This window comes from Homalodisca vitripennis, chromosome 4, assembly GCF_021130785.1.
Source record: "Homalodisca vitripennis isolate AUS2020 chromosome 4, UT_GWSS_2.1, whole genome shotgun sequence".
Lineage (NCBI taxonomy): Eukaryota > Metazoa > Arthropoda > Insecta > Hemiptera > Cicadellidae > Homalodisca > Homalodisca vitripennis.
Genome location: NC_060210.1, coordinates 130,179,731 through 130,195,250, shown reverse-complemented (window position 1 = coordinate 130,195,250; position 15,520 = coordinate 130,179,731).

The following is a 15,520-nucleotide window of genomic DNA, read 5'->3' as shown; positions in this document are numbered from 1 at the left end:
CATCAAAACTAAATTAACACGTTTCAAGTAGGGGACCTTGAAACAATAACTGCCAAACAACTGTAAACTAGAAAACCCTCATTGTGGTCATATAAAACCGCTTTCTAATGCTCATGGCATCAAAACTAAATTAACACGTTTCAAGTAGGGGACCTTGAAACAATAACTGCCAAACAACTGTAAACTAGAAAACCCTCATTGTGGTCATATAAAACCTGCTTTCTAATGCTCATGGCATCAAAAGTAAATTAACACGTTTCAAGTAGGGGACCTTGAAACAATAACTGCCAAACAACTGTAAACTAGAAAACCCTCATTGTGGTCATATAAAACCTGCTTTCTAATGCTCATGGCATCAAAAGTAAATTAACACGTTTCAAGTAGGGGACCTTGAAACAATAACTGCCAAACAACTGTAAACTAGAAAACCCTCATTGTGGTCATATAAAACCTGCTTTCTAATGCTCATGGCATCAAAACTAAATTAACACGTTTCAAGTAGGGGACCTTGAAACAATAACTGCCAAACAACTGTAAACTAGAAAACCCTCATTGTGGTCATATAAAACCTGCTTTCTAATGCTCATGGCATCAAAACTAAATTTACACGTTTCAAGTAGGGGACCTTGAAACAATAACTGCCAAACAACTGTAAACTAGAAAACCCTCATTGTGGTCATATAAAACCTGCTTTCTAATGCTCATGGCATCAAAACTAAATTAACACGTTTCAAGTAGGGGACCTTGAAACAATAACTGCCAAACAACTGTAAACTAGAAAACCCTCATTGTGGTCATATAAAACCTGCTTTCTAATGCTCATGGCATCAAAAGTAAATTAACACGTTTCAAGTAGGGGACCTTGAAACAATAACTGCCAAACAACTGTAAACTAGAAAACCCTCATTGTGGTCATATAAAACCTGCTTTCTAATGCTCATGGCATCAAAACTAAATTAACACGTATCAAGTAGGGGACCTTGAAACAATAACTGCCAAACAACTGTAAACTAGAAAACCCTCATTGTGGTCATATAAAACCGCTTTCTAATGCTCATGGCATCAAAACTAAATTAACACGTTTCAAGTAGGGGACCTTGAAACAATAACTGCCAAACAACTGTAAACTAGAAAACCCTCATTGTGGTCATATAAAACCGCTTTCTAATGCTCATGGCATCAAAACTAAATTAACACGTTTCAAGTAGGGGACCTTGAAACAATAACTGCCAAACAACTGTAAACTAGAAAACCCTCATTGTGGTCATATAAAACCTGCTTTCTAATGCTCATGGCATCAAAAGTAAATTAACACGTTTCAAGTAGGGGACCTTGAAATAGTACCTGCCAAACAACTGTAAACTAGAAAACAGATGTGCAGCAAATGTGTGTAAACAGAGGGTAGGCGCGTCTTCTTGCCTACACGGTGGTGGGGGAGGAGGCAGTGGCCGGCGGAACGTTTTTGTGGCGTTTCCGCGCCTTTAGTCAGCCATCCAGTACATCGATGGAGTGTTGTGACACGCATAAGTACAAATTCACAACCACCATGTTATGTGTCCACTCCACTAACCTAAATACCTTAATAAAAAACAAAAGAGAACACTGAGTATGCATAGATCATACAAAGTGAAGCTCATTTCTTGGTATACTAAATACCTGATTTATAGCTTAGTTCGTGTAACGACTACAAAACGCCTGAAGGCAATTCTACATTTAGGCTAAATTTAAATGCCTGACCGGTGCCGCTTTGTTTCCCAAGCTACCGGGCAAATATCTCGACTTAACTTTGTTCCAAAGCAGTACGTGCACATAGCTTGGATAAGTTAGTTAGTCAGCTGTAACCAAGGAAAATTTTTATGTTAGTGGCCATTCCTATTCAGGCAAATTTTTTAACTTCAATTGTAATATAAAACAAAATAGGTACATTTAGTACTATAATAAATAATTATAAACAACTATAATTTTTTATATCTCTTCTGGTTTCAAGATGGCGTATATTAAAAGGTTGGAAAAAGAATGAGTATAAATCCGTTATAACGCATTATAGCACAAAACAGAAAAGTGTTTTAAAACTATCAGATAATTTCCAATTATATATATATATATATATATATATATATATATATATATATATATATATATATATATATATATATATATATATATAATACTCCATATGATTATCAATAATGATGTATTATATTATATGTATATATATATATATATAATACATATTAAAAATTTATATATTAATAATTATATATAAATTGTTAAACATTTTGCTTGAATAGGAATGGCCGCTAACGTGAAAATTTTCCGTGGTTAAGACTGACTAACGAACTTATGCAAGCTGTGTGCAAGTACTGCTTTGGAATAACGTTAAGTTTGGATATTTAAAAAATATTGGCAGTTATCGTGTTCACAAGTTATATTGTATAAGTAAATGAAATGAAATGAAAAATGACTTTATTAGAGGCGAAGTTAGGACTATATAGTCCTCTCTACCACTTAACCTCAACATAAAGTACATAAATGTATGCATATAACATTTTCAGATTATGGTGGATTTAGATTATGGAGGTGAAAATCTAAAAATCCTCCAAGAAATTCTATAATGAGAGTGAACAACGAAATCTATGAGAGGCAAGGTTGCTCCCACATTAGTACTCTTTGTTTTGATTTTTGAACCCAAAATCAATACTTTATTCTTGGACCAATAGTTAAATTATGTACGAGTTTCAAGTCTCTAATACATTTAGATCAAGAATTTTTATTGCATATGCGGACATACAGATGGACAGAAAGAGAAATATATTATTGTAAGAAAGACTCTTCCTTTATAAAGACACCTCATCCATTCTGTCCCGTACAATCCAAGAAATAACCATTTTTCATTAAGGAAGAAATATATGCATGAAAGTTGTATTGGACCAGGCAATCCGTACAAAGAATGTTTTTGTAATCCTCTACTGTTTTTGGCAAAAATTTCTGTCTAACATAGTTTGAAAAATACAAAACACAACTTTTGGAGAATTCTAGAAGTGAAATAGGCACATGGTAACACTTTTCACAGAGTAGTACAGTGAGACCTATACCAAGCCTGCAATAAATACTTTTATATAAGTCACTAGTTTATTATTACACTTTTCAAGCTAAATTTAATAGTTCCTAAAGGATTTCATAAGGCATATTTAAACCTTCAATTATATTTAATTAATTACTTTAATATAACAAAGGAAAGTAAGTTTATTAAAATCAAATACGATTTAGTAAAACTGTAGTAATGACAGGTGTGGTGCTGCAGCATTACGACAAAACGGCATTTATTTTCCGGATGCACTGTATTTAGACCGTGACATTAAACTGGGACACTCAACTGCATATGTGATAGGAATATCTTTCTGTGTTGTTCATACCTATTTTAGTGAAACTTCAATGCGAAAGCAATTTATTAAATAGATAAACATTCACAATTTTTGTTACAGGCAAACTCTTATTATTACAACTTTGAACGTTTGAATAGATTTTAATATTGCTTACGTCAATGCATAACGTAACGTATTTATAAAGTCGTAAGTAAGACAAGTTGAATCGTTTACTTAACAGAGAATTCAATAACAGCTTGTGAATACGAAGGCTTCAAGCCCTCTCTCGGGAGCCTTTCTTTATTCCTTTGACAAAATACTGTCTTTTCAAGGTATATCCTAATCCCTTTCCTTCACTTTTCCTGAAAGCTTCTCAATGCCAAATAGAAATGTATTTCCTGCTCAACGCTGTGTTGCGTTTTATTGAAAACTGTGTTTCCTCCAGATGCTCTCTTACTTACAAAGTGTACATCATTTAAAAACAAATTTACTGATAACACTTAACGAAAAGCTCAATTAAAGTATTACTTACATTATACATAGTTAATTTATGATGTTTAGAAAAACACAGAATTGAAAATCAGAATGTAGTTTAGTCTTTAATTACTTAAGTACTAACCATATTCTTGTTTTTTTATGAAAAGTGCGTGCTAATCCAACAGTTATGACTAAACGTTGTTTTGTTATTTTACTTAGACAAATGTATACAACTGGATGAATATTTGAAAACAAAAAGGAAAAAAGGAAGGCAACAGAAGAAATTTAAAAATTCATGTTTAAAAGTAAAGTATGGTCTTATAAACAAACATATTAGTTTTAAATTACATTAAATGTTGTTATTAATGTAAATGTTTCTTCACATTGCCCACGGATCATTATTGTTCCGTTAAGATTGAAAAAAATTGAGATAGAAGTAGAAAAAAGAACTGAGTACTTGGGAAATGGGAAAATAAGAAATACGTATTTCTCCCTTGGGCTCGTTACGATTAAGCGAGTTCACCCTTAAGTAAATAGTAATCTTTGGCTAGTAATTTACATGTAGTTTATAGGCATATATTTACTTCATATTATATTGCAATCCAAAATATAATTCAAATATACAGTCTATTTTAACCAAAACCTTCTACTGACGTAGTAATGAATGCATTTGTTTGAATAAAATCCAATAAATATCTTTCGCTTAGTATAATAAAACCTCACTATTATAATAACTTACTTTAAATAATTTCAAATTAAATTTTATTCCAATGCAAAATAAGCAGTTAAAGTCTTAGCAACAAATGGTCTGAAACAATAATATGTATAAAAATTACATTAACTGTTACGTAGTCGACGTGAGCTGATATACGAAATTAAAACCAGTATCCACCTCGTCAATCTAATTACGACATGTCACAGGATGGCCACAGATTTCCATTAACCGGCCACTAAGTGGATACTCTGTCTCGTGATCTCCTAAACGATATGTGGTATGACGAGTGGTATCACACTAAAGCATATTACTGGTATGACTGTCTTGATTGAGATTTAATTTCCTATACAATTCCGTAGAGAGTAAGTACCTGTTATTACTGCACGATAAAAACTTAGTGCAGTCTGTCTTCAAGGAATTTATGCACATAAGTAGCAACAAAGTATTGTGTTACAATATTGTTACAATGGCAAGATAGTTTTCTAAAACGGTCTTGTCTATAAATTTGTGTTACCGTTTTGTGATTTCTCAGTTCATATGTATATGTATATAATACAATACATACATGCCGTATTTAGGAACGTGCTTTACTGTAGTCTTGCAAAGGGCAGAGTGAAACTTATGAATTATGGAAACGCACCCATAACGTACTTAGATTTGTGTATATCAACATGTTCTAAAGGGAACCGCCGCCGGGTCATCTACCCTAGTACGTTTGGATGAAAAAATGTATTTACCCCAGTTTGTGCATTAACTATGAACTAACTAGAACATATTAAATAAAAAGAGTAACATTAAAATTTAGCGTGTATACTTCTGCGTTTAGTCATATAAAACAAATAATTTATAAACAATAGCGGTTTAGTTTTCAGTATTTAAGTTACAAAATTATATAAAAAGCTGTTTACTGTACAAGTAGCTAAATCTCAATTTTATTTATATAAGTAAGACACAGAGGGAATGACATTACTTACTGTGCAGTTGGTACCATTGGACTAGCCAACTTATTTTCACCCTGTACATAATGCAGTCAGTAGACTCCCTCTCTCAGCCAAAATGCATCGTATTCAATTTAATCTATTAAATAGCCATAATTAATCTTAGTAACTGTTGTTCTAATGTATTTTACCATTGACCACGAGGATTTGGACCAGCAGTTTTAGGTTTTAAATGAACAGCCTGCAAAGAAAACGTTTTAAAATGTTTACACACACACACACACACACACACACACACACACACACACACACACACACACACACACACACACACACACACACACACACACACACACACACACACACACACACACACAAACTTTCAAACAAGTGTATGAGTCTAACGTATTGATGTATGTTTATAAGCACTTGCAGGATTATCCCATTAAAATGACGTACAGGGAAACAAGAGCTGCTCAATTGACATTTCTCGATGTACCAAATTATTTTAAAGAAATTGCCAGACATCGGTTTTCCTATGTTGGCCCAAAGATGTTTAATAAGTTGGTTGAGAGATATGGCAATGGTATATATTTTGAACGAAAGCCTAAATTTAAGATGAAATGTTTAACATTTATAAAGGAAAATGTATAAAGTTCGTATCAGGAATAAGGCTGGAATTTGACCTGTTTTCTGTCTTTGTTGTTGATATATTTATTTATTTATTTATTGATAAAATTATATGTACTGTTATTGTTGTTATGTTAATTTATTGTTGTTACTTGTTGATTTGTTTCTATGTTTATACCTTGTTACTTGCTTATATTGTTATATTATATTATTTACCTGTTGTTATTTATATACATATATGTGTATGTAGGTGTGTGGCCTATATGTATGTAGATTTACATGCATATATACAAACGTTGTTATTGATAGATAGTATGTATTCGTGCGTGTTGTTAGCAGTAGCAAATTGGAGAACATGGTGGGCTCAATCAATTAATTTATGTCATAATAAATTTACTATAGTAAAATTTAAACATATTATATCTAAACATATTTATATAATGGAAGAATGCATTTGTCTTAAATATATATTTTTAGTGTTTGATTGGAATAATGTTAAATAACTTGTGCATGGAGAAGATCAGAAATAACTAACTAAAAGTAAAGCAATGACTGTCAAAATAAGTAAAATAAGCAATGTACTTTAGTAAGCCAACTTTACTTCCCGCACGCGCCATTATAGGGGCATTGGGAGTGTACGGTTACAAATAAATGTAACGACAGATGTATAAACTTCATGTACTGTTAATTTTTTGCATGTATTCAACTTTGTTATTCTCTGAATAAAGATCTTTTGAACTTGAACTTGAACACACACACACACACACACACACACACACACACACACACACACACACACACACACACACACACACACACACACACACACACACACACACACACACACACACACACACACGCGCGCGCGCGCGCGCGCGCGCGTATATAATACTGTACTTACGTTTGATCTGCTTATGCGGTAGTATTTTACATTGAATCATACATTACAAACAGTAGAGATCTTAATGAAGTAATTGACAATTTTGCTCATAGGCAACCGTGAAGAAGACCACTATAAGTAAGTTAAAAGATTTAAAAAAATCAAAGTGAGACATTCTAAACCAATAAATGAAAAACATTATTTTCCTGTAACACTTGGTATAGTTGCTTATAATTTTGTGGAAATGCCCGATTTAATAATTCTTGACGTTTGTTTCCATATTTAATTATGCAAACTTTAGAAATAATATTGAAAAAGTAACATTGTATAGGAAACCTAAAAGTAAAAAAGAAAAAAAACGTTGCCTTGTACCGAAAATGTTGAAAATCAAATATTTACAAAACTTTGATTCGGAAAAAACACATTATTTTTATAATACATCCTCTTGCAACGAAATTCTGTTCTGCGTTGGCCTAAACATAAAGATAATTAATACACTTTTTGTAAATACTACTAAAACGTTTTAAAGTTTAATTTTTTAATTAGTTAAATGTTCCTTTTAACATTATTTCATCCTAAATAAAACCTATAAACAAAATAAAATATATGTTTATTTTACGATAGCAAATGTCCGAAATATTGTTAGACTTCAAACCATTCATCACAAATAACAAACTAAACAAAGAATGTGTTAGACACATTCAGTTCACTTTGACACAATCCAGTTGTCTGAAATGTGTCTCACATTCTAACTGGTTACTAATAAGAGAGAGCAAACAAAACCAGCTATTGCTATTCCAACTATTACCAATAGCTTGCTTTTCAAATTAGCTACTAATTCAACTCGGACATGTTTGTAAAGTGAAAAATTTGAAAGAAAGTATATATTGCTTACTCTAGACTTTATGAAGCAATATGGAAAGAGCCGAAACACAGATATTACTAATAACTTTCAGGACGAGGGGAGAACTTTCGTATGCACAAAGGCAATCTTGACGTGTCAAACTTTGTTTTTCAGATAGTTTAAGGACACTTCGGAACAACACCTCGACCAAGTTACGTGAAACAACTTTAGATATAAGTAAAGGTGATAAAACCTTTATCAAATGAATAGTAAAATTTCAATGTCACCGTATGATAACTAAATTTCAAATAAACAATGTAGAGTATTGAAAAGTTAAATATCACAATAAAGTATTCAATAAAAAAGAGAAATCGAAAGAGTAATGGAAAGGTCTCGTTGCTTCAAAAGAAGAACCTCTTTTTGAGTATAGAATAATTCTAAACGCGTTAATGGAGAAATAGAGACGTTTGTAAGAAAAACAACCCCACCAATTCTTTAGATTGACGAAATAGACTAGTTTCATTTACATCTGATTCTGGGAAAGAATAATAAAGGGTTATTGCTATGGAATGTAAAATATTATTGTAGTTTAGTATTCAAAAACTGTAATTCAAAATAACAGACTTTAGTACTTTATTCTTACACCTAAAGAACTGATCTTAATATTATTAAAACTCTCGGTAAAGAAATAATGTAACTAGAATTACATCAGTAGCAATTAAAACTGAATATTATTTAAGTTTCTATGAAGTGTATTTGTTGTCTAATCCGTAGCTTCACAACTAATGCATTGAGAAATGTTGTAAACGTACATCACACAATACCTACATATATTAAATAGGTAATAGAGCTTGAGATCACTTTGAGCCAGAATATTAAAATCCAATATCCATAACTATATGAATTTATCAGAGGAATTTGTTAATGGCTTGCAGCACTAGTCTTGCACTAACGTGGCTATATACAAAAATAAAATAACTTATACATAAAGTATGTACGTACGTCGATGGGAAGCTATATGAAAAATTGTAGTTTCTTCAATTTTATTAAATTACAAAGGATATTTTTTTTAGGGTCTAAACAAAAAACGCCTCTCACTGGAAAGCTACATCTCATGCGCACACTGTATGCATTTCACATATTTATTATCAGATATTTTTATTCGGGATTTATTACAAAACTATGTAAATTGGTCTATATTGTTTATTTAAATTTATGTAATTTCCCTTGGAGTGATCACAGTTTTTATTACTTATCTGTATTTAAGAAACAACTTGAAATAGCCTACCTTAAAAGATTTAACATGGTTACTAGTGGCCTTGTTTTTTTACATTTTAACCAGTCAATTCCCCTCTTGTTTTAAGAACGCAATAAAAACTATATTTTTCTGCAACATTATTATTTATAAATATTTCATTTCCAAAAAGATTATTTTAACGAATACATAAAAAATAAATGACTAAAAGTAAGCAAAACATTAATAAAAATAAAATGTGAAATAAAAATAATCGTCTAAACGAACCTTTGATAGTAAAAATTTAATTACTGAACAAGTTTTATTATAACGTTGGACATTGAGAAGCTTTCAGGAAATGTGAAGGAAAGGGATTAGGATACATCTCGAAAAGAGTATTTTGTGAAAGGAATAAATAAAGGCTCCCGAGAGAGGGCTTGAAGCCTTCGTATTTACCTGCTGTTATTGAATTCTATGTTAAGTAAAAGATGTAACTTGTCTTACTTATGACTTTATAAATAAGCTATGCATATATTTTTATATATTATTAATAAATTATATATGCTCCTCAGTCACAATGTAAGAAGCTTGAAATAAATGAAGTTAAAAGTTATATAAGCTTATACAGAAATGTCACAAAAAATTGAATTTTCCGTTTAGAATGACGTTGTACATTACTGTATGCAAAATTAAAATATATTTAAAAATGTTATTTCCACAATAAAAGTTTGCCTGTAATATAAATTGTGAATGTTTATCTATTTAATAACTTGTTTTCGAATTGAAGTTTCACTAAAATAGGTATGAACAACACAGAAAGATATTCCTAGCACATATGCAGTTGAGTGCCCCAGTTTAATGTCACGGTCTAAATATAGTTGATCCGGAAAATAAGTGCCGTTTTGTCGTAATGCTGCCGCACCACACCTGTCATTACTAGCGCATGCTATTAAAAATGAAAATACAGTTTTATTAAATCATATTTGATTTTAATAAACTTACTTTTCTTTGGTGTATTAAATTAAATTAAATTTAATATGATCAAATTTCGAATATGCTTTATTAAATACTTTAGTAACTATTTAATGTAGTTTAAAAACTGTAATAATAAACTCGTAACTTATATACCATTATTTATTGCAGGCTTGGTATAGGTCTCCCTGTAGCATTGTGTGAAAAGTATAATCCCGTGCCTATTTGACTTCCAGAATACTCCAACACTTGTTACACTTTTGTATTTTTCAAACTATGTTAGTCAGCAGGTAGCAGATAAATGTCTGATTTGGCCATTGCGGATCAGTAGAAGGTTGCAAAATATTTTTTACACAGATTGCTTACTTCCTATACAAACTTTCATAGTTTTCTTCCTTAGTGAAATGTACTTATTTGCCGAATTGTACAGGACAGAATGGATGGCGTAGAGTTCTTTATAAAGGACAAGTCTTACTTGCAATAATACATTTCTCTTTCTGTCCATCTTTTTCGCATACTCGATAAACATTGTTAAGATACTAGAAACGTTCTGTCAGGTCTTTCGATATTCCATTATAACGGGTGATTCTAACAACGAACTATATACAACCTGCGTTCAACTTCAATGTAGTGTTTTTTTACAATGCAATTACGAGTGACAAGACATTGAACAAGTTAAAATATAAAACACTATGTTTTAAGATATACTTAAACATATATAACATATTATTATATTAAACATATTAAGCATATATATTATAATATTAAGCATATTAAACATATACTTGTGCATATCTATTTTAGTGAAATTTCAATGGGAAATAAATTTTTTAAGTATAATAACGTGCACAATTTATAGAATAGGCAAAATTTTATTATAGAAATCACATGTTTGAATACAACCGGAAGATCTCCATTTAATTCTTATTGCAATTCTGTATTAGCTTACAAAACTCAGACTCATTTATTTCAAACCTTTTAAATTGTAACTGAAAATCATGCGTAAAATCTAATTTATCAAGGAACAATACTAGATAAACATAAAATCATAACGTCTCTATAAAAGCTTTGCTACGAGTAGACAAGTTGAATCGTGTACTTAACCGAGAGTTCAATAACAACTGGTGAATAGGAAGGCTTCAAGCCCTCTCTCGAAAGTTTTTCTTTATTCCTTTGACAAAATACTGTGTCTTTTCAAGGTATATCCTAATCCCTTTCCTTCAAATTTCCTGAAAGCTTCTCAATGTCCAATAGAATTTTATTTCGAGCTCAACGCTGTGTTGCGATTTATTTGGAACTGTGTTTCCTTCAGATACTTTCTTACCTACAACGTTTACCTAATACGAGTATAAAACAAAATTACTGATAAAATGTAATGTAAAATTCAATTAAAGCATGAATAATTATAAATTAATTTAAGGATTTTGGATGAACAAAATATAGTTTACTTATGTTTCTTATGTTAACTTATGTTTCTACTAGCCATGTTTTTAATTGTGAAATGTGTATACTTACTAGTTTGTCACGTAACTTTATTCTGTTGATGCGTTTAACTATGGTCAAAGAGCTGTAGCTTTGAATTTTAAGCTGACTTTTCGTATATCCATTAACAAAAGCTGCCCAGGCATTGCTTCTTAGATCAGGATCCCTACGTGGCATCCTATTCAATGAGATTGTCAATAACAACATGTGTTAATCAATACAAAGCAGATCTGATTGTTCAGTCAGTTGACTGCGCATTATCTAACAGAACTGTAGTCCACGGTCTGGGTTGTCCTCCAGAAGAGCATGCAACATCCTGCGGCCGTAAGGTTTACTTGTAGCTGTGTATTGCATGCTCTTTTGGAGGACAACCGGACCGTGTACTACAGTTCTGTTTTGTAATGATAACCTCGTTACAACCTGTTTCGAAGATAAAGGACACGTGGAGGTCTTTGGACTGTTTTTTGACGTGAGAGCTCTTTTTTCATTTCCCTCTGTGAACGTCTTACACGGTCGTCTAGACTTGCATTGGCTATAGAACTCGTGGACTCAAACTTGTCTCCGATGCGGGAAATCGTAAGACGTGACGGCGCGGTAAATGAAATTCTTTACCCACACCCTACGCACTTCCTCAGCATTTTCGTACTTCCAGTAATTCAGGATCTTACGTCGTTGCTCATTGCTCAGATTTCCAGCCGTCGTTATGTTAGAAATAAAAGAAAGAGCATAATCAATATTTTATATGTAATTGTTTACATACTATTGTACCATCCAATAGACTCATATAATGGTATCCAACCAGCTGCTTTAATCGAATTTAAGCTTATACACATTAATTCTACAAAAATATACGTGAGCCTTGTTTGAAATGGAAACGTATATTTTTGAACATGGAATCCAGTATGATCGATTATATCAGTATGTAAAATTTGTTTATTACGCCTAAAGGTTCAGAAATGCGTACAAATAATACATGTTGTAAACCATGTTCAAAATAAATGATCATTCATATTTCCTATTATTTAGGTGACATGTGGAATATCGAAAACATATTTTTGTATTGTCTTTAAACTGTTGTCAGAAACATAATGTTCATCTGCCAGTGAAGTATTAAGACCCTCTTAACCAAAAACAATTAATACACCGTGAGGTGTTCTATACGAGTATAGGTAACAGTAGAATAATTTGGATTATACTGATTAAATGTAAATTTATATTAATAATGATAATAAAAAAGCAATGATGTTTTAGAACTAATGGACTGTTGAACAAACAAATGGCATTGATAATGTCATTTGTATGTTAGGAGATAAGGCGGCGATAACAGCTAAGCTTTGTGTGAAAGTATTCAAGAATATCTTTCGTTCTGTCAAGAACACTTTGCAGTCTAGCTGGAACAACATGAGTGCACTGTAAGACATTGACAGCTGAAATCTGGTATCTATTTGTAACTGAACGACGAAACAAAGTCAGAACAGCTTCACTAAGGGGATATCTAATGTTTTGCTCAACCGAGGTGTCCCAAGAGAGTCGAAGTTGCATAGCGAGTGAGTAGTACCTGGAACGTAACGTTTGTTCTTCTGGGAATTTCTCACTTTTTGACTTGACGGAGTAACAGCCGTGCTCCACGAATTTCAGGTAATTATTGATTTCTTGAATTTATCTACAGATCGAGACAGTTGTAATCCTGGAATTTCACAAGTACATTAGTGCGGTACACTTTGTCAGCACTTCCCTCAAGCACCAGTAGCTCATGCTACCGCGGGAAGGAGGTCATGAAACATCCTCAACTTCCTTGCCGGTCAAGTTCTAGGAGTGTCTCCTTTAAAAACTATGCCAGGTACCAATTAGTTGGCTGTTACGCCATAGTGGGTACCACACATTTGCTATGCTAATGTGGTACATCCAACTTTGGCTACCTTGGGAAACTCGGTTGAGCAAAGGAGTATATCATCTGCCTATTGAAACTGTTTTAACGTTGTTTCGGTTCTTCAGACACATGTAGACATCATATATCAGCTGTAACTGTGTCACAGCGTACTCAGTTTACAATCGAGAGCTTCACTCTCTTTTTGAGTACCATCACAGACAGTGCGGGAGACTAAACTCTTCTACTAAACTTTCCTGGATAAGAATATCTGATAGGATAACAGGATTTCGGACGATGCCATCGTTATATGTTACAAAAGGTATAAAACAACGTTTCGAGGATTGAAATCTATTCTCTTCGTCAGGTGGGGGAAGGTTTTTCCCTTCCCCCTCATGGCCGTCGCCTTCTTGTACCATTGTTTCAGATTAACATGGTGCCGATTAAAGCATTTAAACCCTTTTATTTTCCTTCTCTTCTTACTTGTGTTCTTTATTTTATGTATAAATACCTTGCTAACCTGACAAAGAGGATATATTCCAATCCTCGAAACGTTGTGTTTTTCCTTTTGTACCCATAACGATGAAAAATGTCCTACTAAATCCTGATATCCTGTCAAACCTTCCATCGTCAATAACAAACTCAAAACAAAGAATATCTGATAGACTGGAACTTGACGTGTATCATCTCATGCAACAACATATTTGTAAACCGGAATATAGTCTGTCTTCATTACCCAGCACAAACCGTAGTGTACTCGTAATTATTATGAAAAATTTTTATTGAATAAATAGTAATTAAGTTATACACATAGTTAAATAGTAAATTAAGACTTTGTCCAAATGATGACTTCTATTAATGTTCTACTCATATTTAACGTACCGCCATAATCTACACTTCAACGCTCTGTGACAAACATTTTTTTAACAGGAAATGCAGACGGTGATGTTGTGCCAAGGTCAGGTTCATTTTATGGCATATAAGCCTCCATGCAAGTATGAGAAAGTATTCTGTCGTGGTATCACACCCCTAAACATCCATGGTTGGTGGCACGCACCACCCAGGCCATAATATGGTACAGGAATAACAATTATGATTCTTATGATAATTTTCAGTGAAGTTTAAACTTTACAACCTAATAGCACGTTAAAAGAAAGTCCAATGTGAATGTTGAGTTTAGCTCCAGTTTACTTTTAGTTCAGCCTCTGGAATCTGACGCTGTCACAAACCTGACTTTGAATATGTTTTCATATTCCTCTGAACATATAAAAAATAAGCCGTAAGTCCAAAATGAACTCTATACATTGTTTCGACATCATAGACACTTAGACTACAAAACATAGTGTAATCTAGGTGAACAGTTATTCTTATTGTCTCATCAGGTCCACAGATTCCAGAAGCTTCACTAAGACGAACACGAACTGGAGTTAAACCCAACATTCACATTGAACCAACACTTCCCACCATAGCTACGTTATGTTTAAAAGATCTGTGTTTAAGATTTTTGAAAGAAATTATCATTGCGCAAATCATATTTATTCTGATTACTTAGTTGACCCTTCTATTGTTTGAAATGTTTAAAAAACTAAGAGGTTTTATTTTGAATTAATGCCATGTGTATTTTAACTCTTAGTGTAACAGAATTTGTAAGTATTAATACAAATACTACAGTATACAAGGTAGTATTAAACCACTGTAATAACATTTAAAGTGTTCTCAAATTTCCTATCAGAAGTATTCGTTATTTTCTAGAATAGTTTTAAATAAATAATTTAGTATAAGTAAAATAATAATGTACAGTAAATATCTTTTTATTACTAAAAATAAGGTTTTTAATAAATGAAAATGAAACACTTAATACTGTAATTTAATCTGAGTAGTACTTTTTTATATACACATTTCAATAGAAAATATAAAAGAGAGAACTACACAACGAGGTGGTGTATATTTAGAAATCTTGTAGCAGTTCTACCGTCTATCAGCTGATCATTAAGTCAAGGTGGGGGTTAAGACGACAAGGCAGGAACCTTCGCCTGTGGACTTATTAACACACCCTTGACTCCACTTGATATTCATACACCCCTTCCCTCCACCCCCTCCTCTACAACCTCTAACT